General features: G+C 44.5%; 1 protein-coding gene and 1 pseudogene across 1 annotated transcript in view; one reads left to right on the top strand and one right to left on the bottom strand.

Moving 5' to 3' along the window:
* The window catches only part of EZH2 (enhancer of zeste 2 polycomb repressive complex 2 subunit), a 54,797-nt gene extending 42,157 nt beyond the window's left edge, over positions 1-12,640 (bottom strand). Inside the window, 1 exon segment of the mRNA XM_048511694.1 lies at positions 12,469-12,640. The gene's annotated coding sequence lies outside the window, so the exon portion shown is untranslated.
* LOC125440584 lies at positions 12,524-15,796 on the top strand (annotated as a pseudogene).
* Positions 15,797-16,390: the final 594 nt, after the last annotated feature.

A 16,390-nucleotide genomic window follows, 5' to 3' on the forward strand; every position in this document is an offset into this window, starting at 1 on the left:
AGGCAGGACTGTGCAAATTTGCAGAGGCTCTCCTGGACAGCAGGGGACTGTCCCTCCCAGTCATCCAAAAGCCTGGCTCCACATCCCAAACCACACTTCCATCTTCCTTCCAAAGCCTTTGGAAGTTCGAGGTAGGGACTGGATGACTTTGCCTCACTGAACAGAAGACATCTTCACAGTAAGTCCAATGCATCATTCTCCTTCAGTGGGGCCTCAGTCATCCAGGCAGGTTAAATGTCTAAGCCAAAAACTCAGCGTAGGAAAAAGAAGAGGTTAGTATGGATACCTATGTGGTCCTAAGGTACCACCTTCTTCCAAATGTAGCCTTGATAGAGCTCAACTTGTCCAGTCTGTAGTGTCTCACAAAGGTGGGAAAAGACAACCAGGTTGCCACTCTGCAGATTCTATTCCGTTTCCATGCTAGATGACATATAGCAGCCACATGTCAGTAATAGACATCTTCCAGGTGTCGGCGAAGTTCTGGAGATGACTGCCCATGATGGGATAGTCAGGCAGATATGTTCTTTGCAGTATTGCCTTTATCTCGCTTGCTAGACTGAAACTGTTTGCCCTGAAGTTCTTGTGTTCTTTGCATCTCGGCTGTGTTCTGAAAGACTGAAAGGAACTAATATTTATATTTTGATGAATAGGACGAGGATGAAGTCATTGTTTTCTTCTTGTCCTACGTTTCTATGTCCAAGGTATTGTCTCCAAAAAGCAACCTGCTACAAAACTTTTCAGTTGACAAGCTAGACTTTGTTTAAAGATCCACCTTCTAATTCTTCAGCCACAGCACACTAAAACATTTGCTGCCTATGTTCTGGCACCGAATTGTATCGTATCCTGTGATGCATCAACAGCAAACTAGGCTGTTCCCTTTATTTTTAGTAATGATCTCTTATAAATTATTGGATCTTTATGAAGGTCTGCCCAAATGACGATGATCCTAGAGAAATTACTGTAAATAATGCCCTGAAAGCTAAGGAAGCTGCCTCATGTGACTTGAGTGCAAATTCGTGGCTTCTATCTAATGTGTCAAGGACATTTTCTCCATCCTTAGAAAGAATGACTCCTGAATGCAGGGTAATCACAGGAACATCCACTAAAAAAACTTTCAGATCCTCCACAGCCTCCTGTGACAAGACAGAAATTTTTTTAGCTATTGTTCCTAAAGAGCTGTTCCCTGGGCTGGCCGATTCCACCTTAAGAACCTTGTAAAAAATGCCAAGTGACACCCTGTGATAGTTTCAGTAGGCTTTTTAAAGCTTCTGGTGTCTAATTTTGCTGAAGTTGAGGAGCAAGGTTGTTCTGACTCACCCAGCTGGTAATTCAGCATGGTCACTACTTTTTAAAAGCAGCCTCTGAAAATGTTTTGCTTGGAACAGCCTGCAGGAGTCATCCTGAAGCTCAGTTTTCTCCTCAAACTACTCTCCTTCCTCTTTTTCAGAACCAAGTGTAACCCCCATGCTCAGAATGGGTTGACCCAGAAAGGGGTGGAGACTCAAAGCAGCAGAAGGCTGCAGAGCTCATAGTTTGGAGGAGACAAGGCTACCAGACCCGGACCTTGGTTGTATAAGCCCTTAACACCTTGTTAAGGTAACTGCAATATTGTTGGGAACTACTGGGAAGGTAGTTGTTTATTTTTGCTATGTTGTAAATGTTGGAGTTTATTGTTTCAGGGTTTTTTATGTTTGTAATGGGTGAGAGTTCTCCTGGAAACCTTCATCATGTTGAATCCTGTTCATCAAGCCCTTGGAGTCTTCAGGAGCCAACCCACTTGCAAAGAAGAACTGGACTTGGCAGTATCAGTAGACTGTAAATATAAGGACTTGAAAAATGCAACCTGAACAGGACCTTGAAGTATGATGTTAAATGTTGATGTTATATGTTATATGTTAAGAAAGTAAACCATTTTGTTTTTAAAATTTGTTGTTGCAAACTCATTCCAAGTTCTGCCCCACAGAACCCACAAGCTGAGGCCCCTTCCGCACACACAAAATAATGTGTTTTCAAACCACTTTCACAACTGTTTGCAAGTGGATTTTGCCATTCCACACAGCTTCAAAGAGCATTGAAAGCAGTTTGAAAGTGCATTATTCTGCATGTGAGGAATGAGCCTGAGGTTACACAAGAACAGCTGAGGATCTGATAGATAGACCAATGGTTCTCAACCTTCCTAATGCCGCGACCCTTTAATACAGTTCCTCATGTTGTGGTGACCCCTAACCCTAGCAGTGAAATGGAAGAATTACCCTATTCACTTTCACTATCACCACTGACCTGGGTCTCCCTGCAAAACTACAGCTCCTAACTTTAGGGCCTCATCCTTTGATGATGGAGGGGAAATGTCCTTATGCTTCCTCAACTGAATTGCTCTTCTCTGTAGAGAAGGGAGGTTCGATCCCGATAACACCATCCAAATTCCCAGCATGGTGGGCTGTAGCCCCATCATTTTTGCTGGAGCAGCCCAGGAGAAGGACCATTGTAAGCCCAGTCAAGATTTGGCACAGAGAAAAGGTGGGAAGCAGCAGCAAAGAGGCCATTTTGGAAAGGCCGGTGCTCTGCTACACTGCCCCCCAAAACGGTATTTGGGGGAAGAAGGTCCTCCTGACTTGTGCAGACCCAGGCTCCAAGTCTCTCCAAGCGGGATGACAGAAGGGCTCCTGGAATCAGAAAGGCTCACCACTGGCGATCAGTCTAGCTGTCTCTGCAGATCTGTTGTAGCACCACTTCGCAGTGGTGCCCAAAATCAATTCTCTCCCAGACCTGGAAGATCATCAGACACTCCCTACGGTCCCTGCAAGGAGTTCAGCGGTGCAAGTGCAACATTGTTGTCCCCAGAACACCCAGCCCAGGCCATTTTTGACTGACCCTTTGTTAGCCCCTCAGTCTAGCCTTCTAGTTTGTCCCCAAACAACTTGTATGGGATATTCTACCCCATACAAATAGTAAATTATTCAAATGGCCAACTGACCATGCTGGCAGGGGCTGATGGGAATTGTAATCCATGAACATCTGGAGTGCCATAGGTTCGCCACCACAGCACTAGATTTTACCATTTTCCTAAAGCTGGGATTTTTGGATTGGATCTTATTACAAGATTTATTTAAAACATTCCCCTTTCCCTCTTTCTGAAATGTACATAACAGCCTGATGAGTTTTCATTCCTATACATCTGATGATGTGACTTCTACTGAAATAAATCGTGTCAGTTTGTAAGATGCCAGTAGATCCCAGTGTTATTTTGCTGCTGTTGTCCATAAAGAATCAGGTTTCTTTTGGAGAAAGCGTGTGGATTATGGCCATTTATGCAAGCACTGCTTACCAAAGTTTCCCAGTTGTCAAATCTTGTGCCATGGAAATAATTTCTATGAAATCATTCTGCACCCCTCATTCCCTACCCCATTCCCAGTCATTTTCCCCTTTGTCTCTTCATTTGCATTCATTACACACTCTACTGCTGAAAATGTATTAGTCCTAATGATGGTGGGATGTCATCCATGATGCAGAAGAACAAACCTCCCCTTCGGTCAGTTTCTCCTCCCCCTCATCCTCCATTTTTGAAAGCAATTAAAAAGACTCCATCTTATTAGTGGTGTGTCAGGGCACAGACACAAAGGAGGTCCATTGTATCAATTCTGTCAATTTCATTCTGAATGAGTGATGTCATCTTAAGGCGAAGATACAATGCGTCCGCCGTCAAGAATGAGTGAAATAGATTTAATTTTTGTTACTACATTCTATTTCATGGCATTTCTGATTCCACTAACACATGGCTATCTAAAAACAAGTAGCATCTTTTACTCATACAGCATTTTGTAAGATGACTTAACATCATTCAGCCTATTTCATCATCTGCAGAATATGCTTCATGCTACTGCTTGAAAGTATTGCTGCAACTTCCTCCTCCACCACAGTGTATTTATAGTGCCGTGAAATAAAATTTGTTACGCAGCTGACAAATTGGTTCAATTTTGTGTGCATGTCTCTGTGCATGAGACTGATAACTGTCTCTTATGTAGAAGTAGTGATGATACTCAAATCTTGAGAACCAGGGATTTGGAATATGAACTGTGGCAACACCCACCATCTTCCAAGACTGTTCCGATTTGGGTTGAGATGTATCTTGTTTGTGCCTCAGTTCAGAAGAAGCAAAATTCTGTTCTGACCCTCACTATTGCTAACATTTGTTCACCCTTTTCCACACTTACCCTGGCAAGGTAAGGATTGGAATATGGAAGCAGTCACAGGCTCAGAAATGTATGGGGAAGCATGAGAAATGTACAGTTTGGGGTAATTGGGAATGACTAAGACTATTGTGAGTGAGCTGCAGGGGCTAGAGATTAGGATGTGGGATGCTCATGCTTGAACCCCCCACTCTGCAATGGGCCAATCACATACGATCAGCCTAACCTACCGTACACATAGTTGTGAGGGTAAAATCAAAGATAAAGGAATGATGTATACTGCTTTGGATTCCCATTGGGAAGAAAATCAGGGTACAAAGGAAGTAAATATAATAACACTTACATCAGGTGCCAAGCCTCAGAACTCTGTCTACCTCCAAAGGGGGTAGAAAAAAGGGGGGGTGTTTGCAGCAACTGGATGCCTTATGGAACTATGACAACCTTTGAGAATGATGGAACCCAGTTCAGAATTGGGCCTGCATTTAAAATGTGTCCAGTGGTCTCTTGCTAGCCAAATTATTTTATTTAAATTTGACCTGTTCTGGTTGCAACCTGGCAAGTTCACCCCACACTGCAGAATAATGTCCTGCTGTCATTGTGGAATTTAAGCCTAAATTTGGTATTTTGGGAGGTTGTAATATGCCTTACAGTATCACTGATCTGCTGCTTTTACTGTGTTTCCAGGGTTGATTGTTTTGATATATTGTATTTATATTACATTTTAGCTACCTTGGAGTGAAAGTGGGATCCAAATTGCCCGAGTTTTCTTAGTTGCTTTTCTGGGATGTAGTAATTCAGGCTCCTTAACCTAACAAAGTTCGCTCTGCAATTCTCAGCTGTGTGTCTCTTGCAGTAGTGCGGTTCTTTTGTTTTTGCATCCCATCCATTGATGTGCTTCATTTATTTATTTATTTGTTTGTTTGTTTGTTTTTTCAATTTATATACCGCCCGATCCCCGGAGGGGACACATTTAATGTGTCCCCTAATGCTGTTTCATGTGACATAAACTGCAAGGAAAGATTGATGTAGTAATAGTTCATAATAGATGTTTTTCGTAAGTGAACATTTGCATTCCATCCCTTAAACCACTTCTCAAAGCTGTGAAGCAAACATCTTGGAAGAAACCTTTGCCAGCAACTGGAAGCTGAGCATAAATCTGCATGCTGACTAAAATTGGCATTTCTCACCTTTGTCATAAACTAGCTGTCTTAGAAACTGTGCAGCAAACGCTTTACATAAAACTTTGGGAAAACTGTTTAGATTTTTGTTTAATTTAGAAATAAAATTTGCTGGTTCTTAGAAATCTGAGCACTCAGTGCAAAATGCTAACTAACTTCAGGGGAATCAAATGTAGCCTTAACAATGTACACTAGATGAGATGTGCAAATAAAGCTCGAGAGATTTTCCCCCAGCTTTAGACCCAAACAAGCCAAAGAAGCAATAATACGCCAAGTTTGGAAGGGCAGGATACAAATTTAATAAAATATATTTTTTTTAAAAAAATGTTAACATAAATGTGCTCAATCCGATCATAATCTATTTAGGACATCAGATAATTTTCTGGAATGCATTCCAGTTCAGTTTTTGAGGGGAACAGAAAGCATCAGAGCTACGTGCTGTTCAAACCGCTCCACCCGATCACAACTGTTTTTCCCACCTGCTTTTTCTGCTTCGTGTGGTTAGGCATCTCTCTGTTGCAAGATGCATGAGCTTTTCCTGTTCTTCTATAGGACAGTGTAATGCTCTTCAAATTCACTTCATGTTAGCAATCAGTTCACTTCATGGGCCTAGTTCTATGGAAGTTGCTTGTGTGTGACCTAATTCCATGTTGCACTGATAACATCTCTAAAGAGGTAACCCATGGGCCCCATGACCGCACATCATCGAATTAATTTTTTTTCATTTTTAGAATATTATTTATCTCCTGTCTTGTGGCTCAAGGCAGCTGAGTTAAGTAATTCACATTGCCCATCTGGTTCCTGTTACAGAAACTGTGGCTGGGGCATGGGACTGGATCGTGCCTAAGCAACTTGCAAGCTTGTAATATATCCTTTTTAGATCGGTACTTGAAAGTGAAGAGAACAGGGATGTTTTTATTTTAACGTATTACCAGAAACCAGGGCTTGAAATCACAGACTACTGAGGGCTGTTAACCCATGATATAAATTGTACATGAAAATAAGATATATACAAGAACTATTGAACAACTTGTGGATAAATTACCCCACTTGACAACCACAATGCACGTTCTCTTCTCATTTACTGACTATGTTAAAATATTCCACATGTTCCTTGTATTGGAAGAGAATTAATGTAAGAAACATTTGTCCATGTCAGATGGCAACCCAGCCCCCATGGGTAACTCATATTAATGAGCCACTTGTTCTCAACACATTATAGGTGCTAATATTTTGCATACGCTCCCTCTGACAGGGAGAAAGTGGTGTTGGGAATTTTGGAAAACAGTGTTACGAATGCGGGGGGACGCGGCAAAGCGAAAATCGGTAGATTTCAGATCGAATCACTGACATGTACCTAGAAACGAAGCTGGAGCTGACATACTTCAGTCACATAAGAAGGCAAGAGTCACTGGAAAAGACAAGAAATATGCCTAATAAAGATTTCTGAATCTGAGACAAGAAAGGTTAAAGACAGAAAAAAAAAAAGAGGAAGACCCAACATGAGATGGACTCACTCTAAACAAGAGATGTCCAACTCTGACGCTTCAGATGCAGGGGCTGATGGGAATTGTAGTCCATGAACATCTGAAGCACCAGAGTTGGACACCCCTGCTCTAAAGGAAGCCATGGCCCTCGGTAAGCAAGACATGAGCAAGGCTGTTAACAATAGGATGTTCTGGAGGGCACTGATTTATACGGTCGGAAGCACCTTGACAACACGAGACACATGCATCCCTAAAGATATCAAATTTCCTATTGCATTTGCTTCTCTTATTGCATCCTGTATATTTTACCTATTACACTAGAGTTTATCTGATTTTATAAGGATTGTTTCAGTTTAAAAAATACTGCTGGATAAAATAATCTTCCTACTAGTTTCTTTTTAACTCTGCCCATACTGACGTACAAAAGCAACATTCAAAAGCAGCAAAGCTGAGCTCTGGTCCCTGACGATTTGACACATCAGCTTGTGGCTCACTGACTGTCCTTGTCTGCTTCACAAGAGCCACATGTTGCTATCAATCTCCTACCTTCAGCGAAAGATTTCATACCAGCAAGAGATACTATCCCAAGCAAGCTGGTTTTTTGATATTATGAAAAAAGTCATGCTTCCTAGGTGCACCAGTTCCTTCTCTGCTTCTACTCACAACTGTACACCTCCTTGCACATTCAAGTTCAGTAGCTATCACTCAATAGCTACTTGAAAACATCAAAAAAGGAAAATGCTCTTCTACTACATGAAATTATAGAATTAACAGTGCAATCCGATGGGGAAGGGGGGTGAGCAACTGGTTTAGGTACCCAACTGGTGTATTTCAACGATATGTCACCACCACACACACACACACACACCCAGTGCTGCTATACTTCTGTCAAGCACTGCTATGCAGCAGTGCAATTCAGGCAGAGGGCTTTCTATTGCATTACTGTGGGCAAACTGCAGGCTGCAGCTAGAGTTAGTCTGTTCCTTAATACCTTTCAGCCCAGGACCTGATGGGGTGTAAATTTGTGCCAAGGGAACAAGCCATAAGCAGCCATGTTCACAAGGCCCCAAAGCTCCAGATGTCAACAGAGGCTACCAATTATTGTTTCCACTGTGGCAGTCAAGCCCTCTTCCCAGCACCAAATCTTGCCCCCCCCCCAGTCCTATAAAAACCCAAGCCAGGATGCCCCACAACTAGTGAGGCAGGATGCATGGCATGAGATACTGTCTGCCAGCTCTCTGCTGTGCTCACTTAGAGGAAGCAGTGAGGCACCTTGGTGGAGAGAAAAGCACAAGAAGGCACGTAGTGTTACTGGGCAGGTACTTTGCACAAACACCCAACAGAGTGAGTGAAGTCCATACTCTGTGACTGACCTCTCTCAGTTTTGAACCGAAACAGGTAACCCATCTCCTCAGTGAGGACCCAAAGGGGCAGTTGCACACTGTCAGGTAATCAGGGGACTGTTTCCCAACCTCCTTCCCCACCCCACCCTGGGCCAGGATCCAACCCCCACAATGCCGCCTCCTACACCCAAGCCCGGCACAGAAACTAAACAAAGGTAAAAAACAGAGAATGGAGCTTTAGAAAGCTCTTCTCTGCCTGCAGGGGTTCCAGCAGCCATACCCTGTGGGGGCTGGCTGGCTCAGGCTGACACATGGTTGCAAAGGGGCACGCAGCTGTAGTAGATAGTGTAGCACCTTGCAGCTTCTTTCCCCCCAAGTCGTTGCCAAGTGCCTACGGGCAGGCTGTGCAGAGGCCAACACTGTTGGAAGGTGGTCCCTGTAATCAGCCCACCCTGCAGATGGCAACTTTTCCCAACTGTGCGGCTTGGTTGCCGCAGTGGAAATGATAATTGGTAGCCTCCTTCATTGACATCCGAATACGGACAGTGTCGTCTACCAAATCTGGCTGAGCAGGGTTTCCTGGGTAAAGAGGACCACTATTCTTTATTCTCTGTAGAACTGGTCCACAGGTGTAAAGTAAGTAGAATGTCCTGCCTTGTCTTCCGACCTAATAGCAATGCACTCTGCCTCCTGGTTCACTGAAAATGAGTGTCTAGAAATATGAAACATGGTTTGTGTTTACATTTATAACTGTATGGACAGGAATACATGCTAATCAGCAGATGAGGTGATTGGCTGCAAGTCCTTTTTATGCTATATACACTAGGAAATTTGTATTTACCTCTGCATAACATACAAACTAGCCATTCAATCTCTACACAGCCAGTTGTTCAACCCTGTTATATTTCTACTCTAGATACAGTAGCAGAGTTACTTCACACATGGGGGCCCAAAAGGCAAAGTAGACACATAAGTAACTTCAAAGAGATTGAATTCCACTGCCCTACAGTATTCAAACTTAACCTGAAAAGGCTGAATAAGATTACTTGACGGGATTGGGTGAGATATCATCAGCGTGCTAATGACTTCCAACCCAATTATTACCCAGACACAATTCAAAAAGAGCCAGCTTGGCTGGTGTAATGGTTAAAATTTTACATTGGATCTGGGAGACCCAAATACCAAATCCCTGTTGGACTATAAAGTTTTCCGGGTGATTAGGTCAGTCACTCTCCCTAAGCCTATCTTAAAGGGTTGTTGTGAAGGTAAAATGGAGGAACTGAATGCTCAGCTCATCATTTTGGAGGCCCCGCTTCACATATCACTTCCACTGGAAACCGGATTAGTCATTACCACAAACAGCACCACTTTGCTGGTCAAGTATACACACGTTCTTTAACTCCTTCCCTGGAGACTTAGCAGGCCACTGTTCTGCTTGACTGTCAAAGAAATGTAAAAATCGCTCTGATGAAAAGAAAAACGAAGCCGATATTTCTTCTTATATTTTTATTTTATTTGCTTTCTTACGGTTCACTGTATACTGTGTTACATGCTATTCTGGACATCTTTTTAAAAAGTGGCAATAAATACATTTTAAATAAAATATAGGGTTGACATCAACAAAAGGACACCGTAGAATTCTTCCATGAGTTAAATGATGATGAAGGACCATTGCAGGTGACTTCTTTAGCTTTACTTCAGAAAAGCACATGGCGCCCCACCAGGCTAAATGCCCCAGGGACTTAATATAACAGGCCACCTATTTTTTTTGCTGCCTGTCTCAACTGCCCGCAATGGGGCATGAAGCATCCAGGACACAGCAGACCACAAAACACAGATGGTGCGTTGTATTTAGCATGGTGGAATACAAGTTATATAGGCCTCTTTTACAAGGTTAGGCAAGGTAGAAAATGTAAAGGTGCAACATACTTTTTGAATGGGGGAACACTGTAGTCAAGCCAGCTGCAGATGGAAGCTGGCAGTAGGCATGTTGAAGGAAGAGAGACTGATAGCTACTTCTTCACAACAAAGAGTGGTAACAAGTTCCTCCACAGAGAAAGCTCTTGGGTGGAGTAGATAGATATGCTCCTTCTTCTAATAAAAAAAAACTGGTTTTGCTTTAGTACGTGGAGAAGAAAGAAGAGATTCTTTAATTGTGCCAAATGCTGGCGGGGTGCCACATACCCGCCTTCTACACATTGCTAAATTCCAAGGGTGTGCAAAACCTTAATGAGATCCCTTGAAAAGCCTGCTGAATCACACACACATATAACTTGTTTTAAAACAGAAATACAGATGCAAGTACTGTAAGACCGGCAGGCTGGCGAGTGGCACAGAAAGAGTCGCAAAGTTTGTATCCAAAGGACTAAAGCCAGTGGACGACACAATAGGTACTAACATCAACCGGTTGATTTTTACCTTCCAACTTCTTTTAGTAAAACACACACTGGGACAGGTCTTCAAGTAGTAAATGTAGATTAAAATAAATCATGGAAAAATGAGTCATAATAGGCATACCCTCATAATAAGCACAAAGCACTCCTAGACTCAAATATACGTAGTCACTGTGACTGTTCTACTTTGAGCTATTGCACAGGTGTGAAGCAGGCTTTTCTCAATATTACTTTTACTGCATGCGAATCATGAACAACTCATCTAAGATCAGAAAACCCCAAACCTCCCCATCTGACAACTCATCTCTTAACTACAGATTTATCAAACTCCGATTCTGAAAAACTGCACAAGTGCATCAGGTCTAGATGGCTTAAACTTCTCAGCTTTAAACTATCTCTCAGAAAGCTTTTTGTTCCTAGCACATGAAACTTTCCCCATCAGTTCCAATTAAATCATTTTGAATGTGCAGTATTTTGTTGAAGGATCACTTTTTTTCAAATAGTCACTGACTTCAGCAACACAATCCAGTAGTGGTTCTCTCTCAAGGCAACATGAAAGGGCAGGAATGCATCCCATCTCTAAAAATATAACCCACTCTCCCTTTCTTTGAGCAGCTGAGTTTCCAAGTCTTCAGAAGCTGTCTGCTCAGCCGGTCTACTGTGTCTGTGGAAGACCTGCGTGTCTTTCTGGGCAAAACCCAGTTAGACGTGCTGCACAGTACCCATTAAAACAAAGAACACTTTACACTCTGTGTCTTCCTCTAGCTGTCACCAGATCCCAAGACTTTGCCTTTCTGTGGGACACACCAGTGTGTCCCTATGAGTGTTTTCAAGATTCACATGCCCCTAAGCATCCACGCACAATCCTGACCTCAAGCCCCTCTGACAGACAGCATCAACTTTCAGCAGCAGCCTCCCTTCCTCATTGCATACTCATTGCTATCCAAAACATTATTCAGAGAAAGGCACTTGCAGCTCCAGGTGCTCTAGGAAAGGAAAATGTGACAAGCCCATAAACCTTGCCTCATAAGCGTGGAATCTTCATATTAGCATGTCTTAACATCTTTCCCTCGTTGGTGATGGAAGATACACTTTCCCAAAAGAATCTGCACCTGAGGAAATGAAAGTCCTGACACAATTTCCCATATCAGCTCCACTGTCAATTATTCATCAATCGGAGAAACAAGATTCTCCACCCCTTGTTGTCAATGTCTCAAAACTGCCGATTCCCAACTAATGAGTTTATTACTAGAAAACAGGAATGCAGAAATCTCATCTACTGTTTGCCACCTGTCTCCCAGGACCAGACCTTCAAAGGACTCGGGATTAGTTCATCAATGAACTCTCCATGTGGCTGTAGACCTATCTTTTTAACGGCCCTAATTTATCATAACAGAAGTCTAACGTCAAAATCCTATGTTTCTATTTATTCGTTTTATGCCAATAGAGGTACTGAATTGAGCTGAATTGAACTTTCCCCATAGGGAGGCCCCTTCCAACGCTGATTGCGTCCCCCATAGTAGCCCCACATTCTCAGTCTCTTCGTAGCAGCCTATTTACAATACTCTGCCCAGAAGCCCACCTCCTGGTCCCAATTCCGCCCCCATCCCTCTCTCCACCCCCCATGCCAACACCGTTCCCACAGCCCCCTCCCACCGACAGGTAACTCTTTGCAATGCAACCCCGCCATACCGACAAGAGGGAGGAGGAGCTGTGGGGAGACCCCGCCCCCTTGCTGTCCTTTGGAGGAAGCCACGCCCCCCAATTCGCCCTATAGATAACCCCGCGCACGGGCGCGCGGATATAAGCAGCGCCCCCTCCCCCGCCCAGAACACCACAAAGAAGCGCGTCGGTTCCTTCCCGGCCATCCGCTTGCTTACCCCCTTCCCCGGAGGCCACCGCCGCGCCTCCCGCCCCACCGCGCTCCGTCCCGGGATGGCGCCCGCGCGCCGGCTCCCCCTGGCCGCTCGCCTCGCTCGCCTCCCGGCCCTCCGCTCCGGACAACAGAGCGCCAAACCCGGCGGCGGCCCAATGGCCACGGCTCCTCTCATTGGAGCGAAGCTGCCGTCGCCCGGATTGGACGACGGGCCCCTCGCTCCGCCCCGCGGGGGTGTGCTCAGGCCAATCGGGAGGCGCCGTCCGGAGCGGGGGGCGGGGGGAGGCCGCTTCGCCCCCCACGTGCGGGGCGGGGGGGAGAGGAGAGAGAGCGGGGAGGGAAGTTCTTTGTTCTCGCTCTCGGGGAGAGGCGGGGGGCGGCTGTGTCGCTCTCGCCCCCCCCCTTTTGTATTTCTCTCCCTTGAGGAATTTTTTTAAAGAAAGAAGTCGTGGGGGGTGACACAGAAGGGGGGGCAGACTGAGTTTGAAGGCCGTCCCACGCTGAACGGCGCGGCCGCGCGCCCAGTTTCAAAAGCAGGGAGCCGTTAACGGTTTTAACAGCTGTGTTTGCCCTGCGTGGGGGAGGGGAGGGGGTTGACGCGCTGCCGGGTCCCCTCCCCTCCCTACCCCCACCCCAGCACCGCCTGTTGCTGGCTCCTGCCCAGCCAGTGGCCGCTCACTTGTCGCCTCGCCTGATAAGGGAAGGGCGGGACCCGCTTCTTCTGGGACCCCCTGAGGACGAAGGCGCGCCTCATCATGATCGATTCCTCTCTCCCCCCCCCCCCAAAAAAACCAGCTCTCCACTTAAGTTTAATTTGCTTTATATTTTACGTGTTTATATATTACATTTGAACCCCGCCACTCTCCCGAGGGACTCGAGGCGGTTTATACGTAAAACATAAAAACACTGCGATAATATAAAACAGCATAAAAATATAACATGATAAAGATTCAAAACCAACTGGTTGTGGTGGGTTTTCCGGGCTGTGTGGCCATGGTCCGGTGGATCTCGTTCCTAACGTTTTGCCTGCATCTGTGGCTGGCATCTTCAGAGGTGTATCACAGAGGGAAGTCTGTTACATGTTAGGAGCAAGATCTACCAGACCACGGCCACACAGCCCGGAAAACCCACAGCAACCATTTGAATCGGGCCTTCGACAATACCTTTAAAACCAATTCAAACAAGAAAGCATAAAAAAGAAACCTACATGGGAACATGGAAGGAATTGAGCAGGGATGCTCCCACCCAGCGTTGCAGCAACATCAGGAGAATCCTTCTCAGGAGACTTTGAAATCATTTTAATTAAAAGCCCCCTCCCCCCCCCCCCCCCGTCTACACACACTCACACACACAAAAAGGGGTTACAACCTGTCCTGCCAAATGGGAGAGCCCCCACTTGAGCGCCTTTTTTATCATTGTGCAACACCTCTTGCTTGTTAACCAGAAAACAGACAATAAATGGGGAATAAGGAGTCTGTATGGTTCCTTATGACTGCGGGGCTGGGGGAGAATACAGCCCTGGGGCTTGCATTGTGTAGATACAAGCCAGGAAAAGTTAAATGGCCCAGAGACTAGAGCTTTTCTCTCCTGACTTGGAAATGCAAGTAGAGGAGAGCAGCTCTGATTGTGTATTTCACTGTTCTGAAATGAATTAGGAGCCTTCCCACTTCTGCAAAGGCTTAAACCTTTTTTATTCCATTTGTAGCCTTGGGTGGATTAGAGCCCACTGCCTTCCAGGCCATGAAAGCAAGCAATGGGATGGATAGAGGCAGCGTACTGTTCACCTTTCAGGTGCCACACGACTTCTTGGTTATTTCTGCTGCCTCCCACTATCACTGCAAGACAAGAAAATGCTTAATTCTGGCTGCATGGTGAGGGGGCAGCTGTTCTTAAGCATCTTGACTCAGAAGTTATTTCTTCCCACTCAAGTTTAAATTGTCTTACTTTTAACTGTGATTATTGTCTTACTTTTAATTGGGATTGCGTTTTTCATAGTGGAGGCCAGATTGCATGCTTCTGCAGGCTGGGACCTGTCTTCTCTGCTATTGATACTGCGTAACATGCAATAGAGATTGATATTGCTATAATAAAAGCAGCTGAAAAGGTGACCAGCAATAGGAAGGGGAAGAGCAGAAAGGAAATATCAAGTGCATAGGATGAGCAATTGAATCAAGCTTAGTGGGAAAGGCGGGGTTTCTTGAGGAATTTGAAGCAAGACAGAAATGAGCTGGAAGGGAGACGTCCCCATCTTTTCCTCAGATTGGTTGGATTGCAGCCGCCCAGTATACCAGCCCATCATTCAACGCTGATGGACCCTGACACCAAACTGATTGGAAACATGGCGCCGTTGCCAATTAAAAATCAGTGTAAGGGGCCCAGTACCCAGAGAAATCACAGACATTATTGACGAAGCCATCTACTACTTCAAAACAAATGTCCTCTTTAAAAATTATGAAATAAAGAATGAGGCTGACCGAACCTTGATCTATATCAGTGATGGCGAACCTATGGCACGGGTGCCAGAGATGGCACTCAGAGCCCTCTCTGTGGGCACGCACAGAGTTCATCATGTGGGGGGGGAATCGCCCCCCCCACACACACACACACATCTAGGCTGGCCTGGGCTGCTGAGCTTGATTATTAGCATTAAACCTAAGACCTAGTTTTGGGGAAGCAGTGTAGGTAACCCTGTTAAGTGCTGTTAAACCCCACTGATTTTCATGCAAAGAACTAAAGCGCGATCCTTTACCAGGGAGTAAGCTTGGTTGCTGGCAATGTGGCTTGCTTCTGAGTAAACCCTTCTAGGGTCGTGATTCACCCATTGGAAGAGTAGCACGGTTGCTTCAAAGCAAAGCCACCGACTACCACCAAGCTTACTCCCGAGTAACGCACGCCTCAGAGCCTACCTTTTTTTCTAAACTAAAACCTCAGTATTCAGGTTAAATTGCCGTGTTGGCACTTTGCGATAAATAAGTGGGTTTTGGGTTGCAATTTGGGCACTTGGTCTTGAAAAGGTTCGCCATCACTGATCTATATCACCCTCTACGTCTCAGAGTGCTTGAAAAAACTGCCAAAGCGTAATTCCAAGGAGAAAAAGAAATGTACACCCTAGGAATCACAAACTTCCCCATTCCCGGAGAGTCAGGATTCCCACTCAATACTCTCTATGCCAGACCCAGCAACAAACAAGAAGATGAGGTGATGCATATTTTCAGCAACTGAGGCAAGAAACTGGGCTGAAACTTTTGCCTAGCAAGTGGTGGATCTGTTTTGTGAAGAGGCAGTTCATGAACAAGAGCCTGTCAGACCCTGGGCAGCGAAGGGGAGTGTGAAGAGCTGTTTTGTTAAAGCACTTTGCTGCCAAATTTTAAAACTTTTGCCTCTGTTTTATATTTTTTCTACTGAGAGAGAATAAGCATTTTTGGAAGAGGAAAAGGGCACCGACATCATTAAATGTGGAACTAATATCAGGTGCAAGTTTTCTGGTTAAGCTGGAGCTTAATGGTGAATCATAATAAAAACTAGTTTCTAAAAAAAATCGTTTAAAAAGAAGCAAGATAGAAATGGGGCCATTTGAGAAAGTGCTCCCAAAATTGGAAGGGGCATGGTGGTAATAAAGGGTTGGGATGCCCCAATTCTTTTTTTTACTACTAATGGTTTCCTTAAAACATGCATATAGCATATTCTTGATTTCTTTTTTAAATCATGTTAATCCTTGTAAAATATTTAAATGCTATATGTTGCTTGCAAGGAATGTTTGCTACCGTGGCTTTTTTAATTTTTAAAAATATCTATTTTCTAGAGGCCAGTTCAGATGTCAACAAACAGCACAATTGTCCTATATTATTTATTGTATATTTATTTCCAGCCCATCACTAAAGTTCCTATGTGTAACAAGTAACATGTGTCTTGGGGAAATGCAAACA

Source organism: Sphaerodactylus townsendi, linkage group LG11 (assembly GCF_021028975.2).
Source record: "Sphaerodactylus townsendi isolate TG3544 linkage group LG11, MPM_Stown_v2.3, whole genome shotgun sequence".
Classification (NCBI taxonomy): domain Eukaryota; kingdom Metazoa; phylum Chordata; class Lepidosauria; order Squamata; family Sphaerodactylidae; genus Sphaerodactylus; species Sphaerodactylus townsendi.